Consider the following 8,267-nt stretch of genomic DNA (forward strand, 5'->3'; position numbering starts at 1 on the left):
ATGCTGATACCCCATATGTGGGTGTAAATGACTATTTGGGCACATGGCAGAGCTCGGAAGGCAAGCAGCGCCATTTGACTTTTTTGGCTGGAATTAAGATCGGACACCATGTTGTGTTTGGAAAGCCCCTGATGTACCAAAACAGTGGAAACCCCCCACAATTGACACCTTTTTGGAAACTAGACCCCCCAAGGAACTTATCTAGATGTGTGGTGAGAACTTTGAACCCCCAAGTGCTTCACAGAAGTTTATAACGCCCAGGCGTGAAAATAAAAAAATAAAAATTTTCCACAAAAATGATATTTTTGCCCCAAAATTTTTATTTTCCTAAGGGCAACAGGAGAAATAGGACCCCAAAAGTTGTTTTGCAAATTGTCCTGAGTAGGCTGATACCCCATATGAGGGGGTAAAACACTGTTTGGGTGCATGGCAGAGCTAGGAAGGGAAGGAGCACCATTTGACTTTTTCAACTCAGAATTGGCTGGAATTGAGATCAGACGCCATGTTGCGTTTGGAGAGCACCTGATGTGCGCAAATAGTGGAAACCCCCAATTCTAACCCTAACCCTAGCCCTAACCCTAACCCTAACCCTAACCCTAGCCCTAACCCTAACCCTAGCCCTAACCCTAATAGGAAAATGGAAATAAATACTTTTTTTAACTTTATTATTTTTCCCTAACTAAGGGGGTGATAACGGGGGGTTTGATTTACTATTTATGGCGGTTTTTATGTTTGGCAGCTGTCATACGCTAAAAGACGCTTTTTATTTTAAAAATAGTTTTTGCATCACCACATATTGAGAGCTATAATTTTTCCATATTTTGACCCACCGAGTCATGTGAGGTCTTATTTTTTGTGGGACGAGTTGACGCTTTTATTGGTATCATGTTCGGGCATGTGACATTTTTTGATCGCTTTTTATTTCGTTTTTTGGGACGCAGAATTTACAAAAACCAGCGTTTCATGAATTTCTCTTGGGTGGTGCGTTTACGCCGCTCCGGGTGCAGTAAAATTTATAAGGCGGTTTTATTCTTTGGGTCAGTACGGTTACAGCGATACCTCATTTAGGTCGTTTTTTTATGTTTTGTCGGTTTTATGCAATGAAAACAATTTTATATAAAAAATAATTATTTTTGCATCACTTTATTCTGCGAGCTATAACTTTTTTATTTTTTCGCTGATGATGCTGTATGGCAGCTCGTTTTTTGCGGGACAAGATGACGTTTTCAGCGGTACCATGGATATTTATATGCGTCTTTTTGATCGCGCGTTATTGCACTTTTTGTTCGGCGGTATGATAATAAATCATTATTTTTTGCTTCGTTTTTTATTTTTATTTTTTAAGGGGTTCGCTTAAGGGGTTAACTATTGGGACAGTTTTATAGGGCGGGTCGTTACGGACGCGGCGATACCAAATATGTGTACTTTTATTGTTTTTTTTTTTATTTATTTATTTTCAAAAAATGAATTTATTGGAGAATATTTTTTTTTTTTTTAATTTATTTAGCGATTTTTTTAAAATTATTTTTACACTTTTTTTTTATTTTTTTTTTACTTTATTACAATGTCCCAGGGGGGACATAACTGTCCTGTGACAGATCGCTGATCTGTCACATCACAGATCACTGTGACAGATCAGCGATCAGTCACAGGCACTACACAGGCTTCCTCATGCCTGCGCTTTGCAGGCACTGAGGAAGCCAGCTCCTGCAGGCCCCCGGAGGTCCCCGTCACCATATTGGATCCGGGGACCTGCAGGAAAGGAGCCCCCCGCAGCAGCGCTGCACATTGCGCTGCCGTGGGGGGCTCAGGGAAGCACGGAGGGAGCCCCCTCCCTGCCGATGCTTCCCTTTAACCCCCAGTACACCGCAATCGTGTTTGATCGCAGTGTGCAAGGGGTTAACGTGTCGGGGCGGTCCGTGACCGCCCCTGACACATTGTGCCGGGTGTCAGCTATGATAATTAGCTGACACTCGGCCGCGATCAGCGGCGCTCACCACGTAATGACGTAATATTCCGTCCATGGTAATTAGGTCCATGGTCACATGGACGGAATATTACGTCAATTGTAGGTAAGGGGTTAATACAACTGAAGCCAAAGCTGTGATCAAGTGATCGGCATTGACTCATCTTGTAACGTTGCAGCCAGTCATGCACTCCTACTACAGTGGCCACTACAGATCAAATGGAGTATTGCATGCCAGCCAAAAAAGTAATACATGGGCAGGCTTGTTCTATTAGGGCACAGTCAGACGGCCATATAAATAGGAGCGAGATCGAAACTCAGTGCACGGACTGGCTGGCAGCACTCCCAATTCAAGTGTGATAGCTTCATAGAATTACATAGAGCTGTCACGTTTAGGTAGGGAGAGCTGCCGGGCAGTCGGTGCACTGCGTTCCGATTTATACGGCTGTCTGACTGCTCACTTAGAGTGAATGGTTAAAACTAAAAGAGAAAGAGCGCAATAGGGTCTTACCCAAGTATAAATAGATATAAATCAAGATGTTATACTCACCTTATGTAGGAGAGTTTCAGACACAAAGGAACAAAGGTCAGCCTGCTGCACATCCAAATGGCCACTCCGTGACCATAAATCATCAGATTTAGGGAAAAGAATTTTTGGATTAAACGTGTACATATCATCCCCTGAGGAAGAAGTGTTAACTTCGAAACGCGTTGGGAATTAAAAGTATAAAGTACGCAATCTGGAAGGAGTCATTTGTCTAGCAGCGCACGTTTAATCCAAAAAATCACTTAGAGTGAATCCCACTCTTTAGTAGCAAGTGTTCACACATGAAGTGGGATGTAAAGCCCTAATCGTATAAAGCCCCTTTAATGTCCCCGTCGAGTAGACAAACAATTTAGCAAAGCACAACCACTTTAAATAAGGATGAATGAACACTGTTCACTCTCTTGTGCTTTAAAAAGAATCTGTCAGCACAAAATGACTGTTCAAACCAAGCACAAGCAATCAGTGCACCCTTGGGGTGGCCGAGCAGTTCGTTGGACCTTCCCACCTACTTGTTTTCCATCTATGTTCGCCCTGTAAAGGCAGAGCTGTCAATCAAAGAAGAGAAGGGCGGAGATAGATGCATAGCAAGTAGGTGGGAAGGGTACTGCATAGAGATGAACCCAAACTTAAAGGTTCTAACGCCGAACACGGACTTTCCCCAGAAGTCTGATGTAATGTTCAGTGTTCCAGGGGAGGTTCGTTGCAGAGAGACATTTTTTTATTTTTCTTACCATTGTTTTCAATGGGGTTCATGTTCTGGTTCAAATCTGGGTACCCAAACCTAACTGTGGGTCGGGTACCTGAACTTCCACGGGTCCTGAACGGATTGACCACACCAAGGATGCCCCGAGTACCTGTGCTTGGTTTGACCAGTCATTTTGTACTGACAGTCTTCCCATAAGGCTTTGCTGTATCATAGCTATTGATCGTGCACTTGTTATACTCGCATCTGTAAAGTACATTTGATAAATGATACCCCCTTCCTCGGTATGTCTCTGTAAATGGCCCCCTGGACTCTGGATAAGCTCGTCGGCACTGTCCGCCCATTACTACACACGGCGTTATGTGTGAGCACACTTGTGTACTTGATCCAGGTAATTTAATAGACCAGAATGAAAGGCAGCATCTCCTATTCATTAAGTGCAGCCGCTCAGACCGTTACATCACATTCATTTAGGTTATTAAAATGTGGGGAATTTCCGCAGCTACAGGATAAGGATGAGCATAAGGCGGAAGCCGATACCTGGGCCAAGTCAGGTCTAATAATACTGAAAATGGACGGTCCTGGCTGCTCAGAAAAGAGCAGGGAATGAGAGCAAAGTCATAAAATTGCTATTTAGCTGAAAATTTGTGCAGATAAAAGCTACAGATTTTATCAGAAATGCTCCATAGTCACAAAATATGCGTTGGGTGCATATTCATACTTCCCAACCTGCAAGATTTTCATGGGGTTGTCCTGAAAAGAGACAAAATTTATTAAAACATGCTCCCAAATGGATGTTTCTGCAGGGATCAATGTGAAGCTTAAATAAAACCTATATAAAATTAAATAGATCTTTTAGACCTGATGAGACTGGTGTACTCACTGTGAAAATCCATGTCATAATTGCTGTATATAATCCTATTAACCCTTAATGACGAGTGGTATTTTTGGTTTTCATTTTCATTTTTTGCTCCCCTTCTTCCCAGAGCCATAAGTTTTTTATTTTTTTTTTTGTCAAAACGTCCATGAGAGGGCTTGTTTTTTGTGGGACAAGTTGTACTTTTGAACGACATCATTGTTTTTAACATATCATGTACTGGAAAATGGGAAAAAAATTCAAAGTGCGGTGAAATTGCAAAAAAAGTGCAATACCACAGTTGTTTTTTGTTTGTTTTTTTATCATGTTCACTAAATGGTAAAACTGACCTGCTATTATGAATCTCCAAGTCATTAAGAGTTCATAGACACCAAACATGTCTAGGTTCTTTTTTATTAATGTGGTGAAAAAAATTCCAAAGTTTGTTAAAAAAAAATTTATTTTTTGCGTGCTGAGCTGATGTTTTTAGTGATACCATTTTGATAAAGATGCGATCTTTTGACCCACCTGTTATTGCATTTTAATGCAATGTGGCAGCGACAAAAAAAATGTAATTCTGGCATTTTGACTTTTTTTCCTGTTACTCCATTTAGCGATCAGGTTGATTTTCTTTTATATTGATAGATCGGGCGATTCTGAATGCGGTGATACCAAATATGTGTATGTTTTAATTTTTTTAATTGTTTTATTTGGAATGGGGCGAAAGGGGGGTGATTTGAACTTTTATTTTTTTAATATTTTGAAAAACATTTTTTTTTAACTTTTTGCATGCTTCAATAGCCTCCATAACTAGAAGCTGCCATAATCCGATCGGCTCTGCTACATACAGGCAATGATCAGATCCAGGGCCGCCATCAGGGCTTGACAGGCCTTACATGTGTATGGGGCCCGGTGATTAGGGGGGCCCGACCATGCTGGCAGCCCGATCCGCGCTGGGGCCCCCTACATTTTATACAGGCTTCTGCAACTTTATTTTAAATTCAGACTCAGCGCCTGCCGGGCCCCCCGGACCCCTCGGGCAGGCCCCCCCCGCACCATGGTCCAGCCAGCGCCGAAATCCCCCCTGCACAATGGTCCAGCCACAGCTCCGCCCTCACCTGATGTCACACACTGCTCTGCTCCTCCACTTCCTCATTCAGTCAGTGTGCCACGTGGGACTGGGAGAGGAAGGGAGCCTCACTGCTGGAGCACAGCCAGATAACAAGGTAAGAAGAATTTTTTTTTTTTTTTTGAGAGCGGCTATCCAGGGGGCCTGGGGCAGAATGCTGGACGCTGGGGCAGAATGCTGGGGGCAGAATGCTGGGGGCAGAATGCTGGATGCTGGGGGCAGAATGCTGGATGCTGGGGTCAGAATGCTGGACGCTGGGGGCAGAATGCTGGAGGCAGAATGCTGGACGCTGGGGGCAGAATGCTGGGGGCAGAATGCTGGAGGCAGAATGCTGGACGCTGGGGGCAGAATGCTGGGGGCAGAATGCTGGAGGCAGAATGCTGGACGCTGGGGGCAGAATGCTGGACGCTGGGGGCAGAATGCTGGGGGCAGAATGCTGGACATGGGGCAGGAATGCTGGGGGCAGAATGGACATGGGGCAGAATGCTGGACGCTGGGGCAGAATGCTGGGGGCAGAATGCTGGACGCTGGGGGCAGAATGCTGGACATGGGGCAGGAATGCTGGGGGCAGAATGGACATGGGGCAGAATGCTGGACGCTGGGGCAGAATGCTGGGGGCAGAATGCTGGACGCTGGGGGCAGAATGCTGGACATGGGGCAGGAATGCTGGGGGCAGAATGGACATGGGGCAGAATGCTGGACGCTGGGGCAGAATGCTGGACGCTGGGGGCAGAATGCTGGACGCTGGGGGCAGAATGCTGGACACTGGGGGCAGAATGCTGGGGGCAGAATGGACATGGGGCAGAATGCTGGACGCTGGGGCAGAATGCTGGGGGCTGGATGCTGGGGGCAGAATGCTGGACGCTGGGGGCAGAATGCTGGGGGCAGAATGCTGGACGCTGGGGGCAGAATGCTGGGGGCAGAATGCTGGACGCTGGGGGCAGAATGCTGGGGGAAGAATGCTGGATGCTGGGGGAAGAATGCTGGGGGCAGAATGCTGGACGCTGGGGGCAGAATGTTGGACGCTGGGGGCAGAATGCTGGACGCTGGGGGCAGAATGCTGGGGGCAGAATGCTGGACGCTGGGGGCAGAATGCTGGGCGCTAGGGGCGGAATGCTGGGAGCAGAATGCTGGACGCTGGGGGCAGAATGCTGGACATGGGGCAGAATGCTGTACGCTGGGGGCAGAATGCTGGACGCTGGGGGCAGAATGCTGGACGCTGGGGGCAGAATGCTGGGGGCAGAATGCTGGACGCTGGGGGCAGAATTCTGGGGGCAGAATGCTGGACACTGGGGGCAGAATGCTGGGGGCAGAATGTTGGACACTGGGGGCAGAATGCTGGACGCTGGGGGCAGAATGCTGGACGCTAGGGGCAGAATGCTGCGAGCAGAATGCTGGACGCTGGGGGCAGAATGCTGGACATGGGGCAGAATGGACATGGGGCAGAATGCTGGACGCTGGGGCAGAATGCTGGACGCTGGGGCAGAATGCTGGACGCTGGGGCAGAATGCTGGACACTGGGGGCAGAATGGACATGGGGCAGAATGCTGGACGCTGGGGGCAGAATGCTGGACATGGGGCATAATGCTGGACACTGGGGGCAGAATGGACATGGGGCAGAATGCTGGACGCTGGGGACAGAATGCTGGACGCTGGTGGCAGAATGCTGGATATGAGGGCAGACTGTGAGACGGGGCAGAATGCTGGACATGGGGCAGAAGAATGCTGGACGCTGGGGCAGAATTCTGGACATGGGGCAGAATGCTGGAGACTGAGGCAGAATGTTGGACGCTGCGGGCAGAATGGTGGACGCTGGGGGTAGAATGCAAGACACTGGGGCAGAATGCTGGACATGGGGGCAGAATGTGACAGACACAGGAGGGGGCAGAATGTGACAGTGAGACACAGAAGGGGGCAGAATGTGACAGTGAGACACAGGAGGGGGCAGAATGTGACAGTGAGACACAGGAGGGGGCAGAATGTGACAGTGAAACACAGGAGGGGGCAGAATGTGACAGTGAGACACAGGAGGGGGCAGAATGTGACAGTGAGACACAGGAGGGGGCAGAATGTGAGACACCGGGCATGATTGGAGATAGATGGAGCAGGGTCATGGGGCAGGATGGATACGATTTAGACAGATTGGTCAGGAGGGGAGATCATATGGGGCAGAATGGATACTGATGAGGGTGGGATGGGAGAACATATGGCTGAAGCCAAAAATGAGACACACGGGAGTCAGGATGGGGGATATTATTACCATAGGGGCTAATTAAGGGATATTATTACTGCAGTGATGTATTTTATTTTCTTGAGGATACTGTTGTAAATGGGGGGGCGGTCCTGTTACTGTGTAGAGTGATACTATGTCGCCTTTTTTTCTTCATGTGGTGTAGTGTAGAAGTTGGGAAAAAAATAAGCAATGTGTTCTGCAAGCGGAGCTCTAGATAACTGTGTTATTTCCTGCAGAGACAAGTCCTGGCTGGAAGACGTGATGGCGAACTGTGCTGGATGAAAGATGAAAAACAAAGATGAAGGACTTCACCTAGAGACATCACTGGTGAGTTAGTTTGTTACCTGTACACTAACACTATGTACAGAGGTCCTGTGTATAATGTCACCGGTGATCACTGTGTTACCTGTACATTATATACAGAGCTCCTGTGTATAATGTCATTGATCATTATATTACCTGTACACAGACACTGCATACTAAGTACAGATCTTGTGTGTATAATGTCTCTTATGGTCATAGTATTTTGTTTTTTTAATTAATGTCAGTATTGTAGTATTCAGTCTCCATGTGGTGGTTATATGTGGTCTGGGCGTGGTGCAATGGTATTTGTCCCTTGTATATTCTATTATTTGGTCACTTTGTTGTGGTAATTTGCGGTCTGTTCATGGTGCGGTGGTATTTGTTCGTTGTATGTGATATTATTCGGTCACTATGGTAGTAATATGTGGTCTGGTCATGGTATGGCGGTATTTGTTCCTTGTATGTCTTATTATAGGTCACTATGTGGTGGTAATATGTGGTCTGGACATGGTGTAGCGGTATTTGTTCCT

This window comes from Dendrobates tinctorius, unplaced genomic scaffold (genome assembly GCF_039654945.1).
Source record: "Dendrobates tinctorius isolate UK_male_01 unplaced genomic scaffold, ASM3965494v1 ptg000147l, whole genome shotgun sequence".
Classification (NCBI taxonomy): domain Eukaryota; kingdom Metazoa; phylum Chordata; class Amphibia; order Anura; family Dendrobatidae; genus Dendrobates; species Dendrobates tinctorius.